Consider the following 2282-nt stretch of genomic DNA (forward strand, 5'->3'; position numbering starts at 1 on the left):
ATCCCATCATTCTTGACACTTTCTGAAGCAGATCTGGAAGTCCTCTTTCATGAATATCTTTAGTTGCACTGTCATGGCTGTCTTGATATACTGAATCGATTTAAAATGTTTACCCTTCATGGTCATTTTCACTTTAGGGAAGAGCCAGGCGTTGCACAGTGCCAGATTCAGTGAATAAGGTGGATGAGGACACGTAATGTTTTTATTTGACAGAAATTGCTATACCAGAAGAGACATGTGACATGAAGCCTTTCCCGTTGTGATCCAGAAATACAGGAAATGCTGCTGCCAAGTACCAACCAACAGAAAGACATGGCTCTTCAATATGGGAAGCAGCACGTAGAGCCTTAGTTAACAGTGTGTGACAAGATTCAAATTGTTCGGTGCAATCAGTTGGGTGTGAGGTACGGTTGAGAGAAGGTGTGTTTTAAAGTGTGCTGTAAATCATCTTCCATCATGACAACGTTCCGGGTCACACATTGCTTCTGCATATGGCAATTTCTGTCAAATTAAAATATTATGGTGTGTCCTCATTCACCGTATTTACCAGATCTGGCACTGTGTGACTTCTGGCTCTTCCTCAGAGTCAAAATGACTCCAGACATCGAGGCAGCCACATCAGCGTAACTAAAGACACTTAACGAAAGACGACTTCTAGAACTGCTTCAGAAAGTGGCAAGAATGATGGGATAATTGTGTTTGAAGTGAGGGGGAGTATTTTGAAGGAGATTAATGGCAATGTGTCTTTTATTGTAAATTTTTTTATTTAAACATTCACTGTATTGTTTGATCACACTTATATATATGTCATGACCCCCATTAACTATCTCAAAATAAAATGGTTGATCCACCAAAGGTTTGAAGTGGATTTGACTTAAAGGTAGTTCAGTCATGCTTCGTGTCACAGGATGTCCACTGACTTTTATAAAGTAACACTCACATGAGAGAATACACAATTAATGAGATAATTAAAATGAGAATCATTGTTATTATTATTATTATTATTATTATTATTATTATTATTTAGCCAAGAAACAGGTTTCAAACCTATTTTTATTATTAACTTTTGAAAAATTTCTCCTTATTAGTTTTTAGTATTCAGAATGGATAAAATTTTCCTTTCAAATATTTGTTTAAGGCAAATGTTCTCAAAGATTTTTGTCTTAGGATTTTCTTTACACTCCTAAATATTATCAAAGATCCCAAGAGCTTTAGGTTATATGAATAACATCTATCAGTATTTACAATATTACAAATTCAACCATTGGTTTATTATTTGTTTAAATTAATAATAGTGCAATTAAATGGTAACATAAATGATAAATACATAAAGAAGTAACAACTTTTTACAAAAAAACTAGTGAGAAATGTAGCACTGTTGAAATTCTCAAAAATATTTTTAATAGATGATAGCTGGATTTCTATCTGCTTCAATAGTTGACACTTAAGTTTCAATCTTTACTTCTGCATTCAATGTGTTGTGATATGGTGTTTTGGTGGAAGTATGTGAGAAAATTTAGCTCAGACAGATATTTAGCTGGAAAAGGGAAGAATGTTTTCCTAACCTTTTCAGATATTTGTGACTATTCATTGATACTACACCACATTTGACAAGCAGTAGTTTCTTAAAGGTTCGTTGTAATGTGGAATCTGAAACCACTTCAACAAACTTTTTTGTGCCCTATTACATTAAAATACATTGGTTCATCTTGCATTTTGAACAAATACCTAAAACATGAATAAATTTGGATGGTGGAGCCAGGTTTCTCAATATTTAAGAAAGAGTTAGAGTGAACAACCATACCAGTTTGCCTGGAAATGTCATGGGAATAGCACTGAAAGTCCCACATAGTGAAAAATCATTGGTCCCCAGCAAACAAGAACAGTAGCCTCCTTAGAAGTTAGAAATATCCAGGGAAGCTAGAAAGAAGTGTGTGACACTACACTACAGTTGAAAATACCACTATGACCTCATATTCAGTTTAATAGAGAGCTAGATGCATACATACAGAAATACATAATAATATATATATATGTGTGTACGTGTGCATGTGTGTATGTAAGCATGGGTGAGTTTTATATATACATACACGTGTATAATACACACACACACACACACACACGAGTTCTGACAATTGAGTTCACAAACTTGTTGCAATGATGTTGCTAACCTTTTTTGATATCAGAGGGGTTATTCATTATGAATTTGTACCAACTGGACAAACAGTTAACCAAGTTTACTATTTGGAAGTACTGAAAAGGCTGCTTGAAAAAGTTAGACG

The sequence above is a fragment of the Hipposideros armiger genome, unplaced genomic scaffold (assembly GCF_001890085.2).
Source record: "Hipposideros armiger isolate ML-2016 unplaced genomic scaffold, ASM189008v1 scaffold_1245, whole genome shotgun sequence".
Taxonomy (NCBI): domain Eukaryota; kingdom Metazoa; phylum Chordata; class Mammalia; order Chiroptera; family Hipposideridae; genus Hipposideros; species Hipposideros armiger.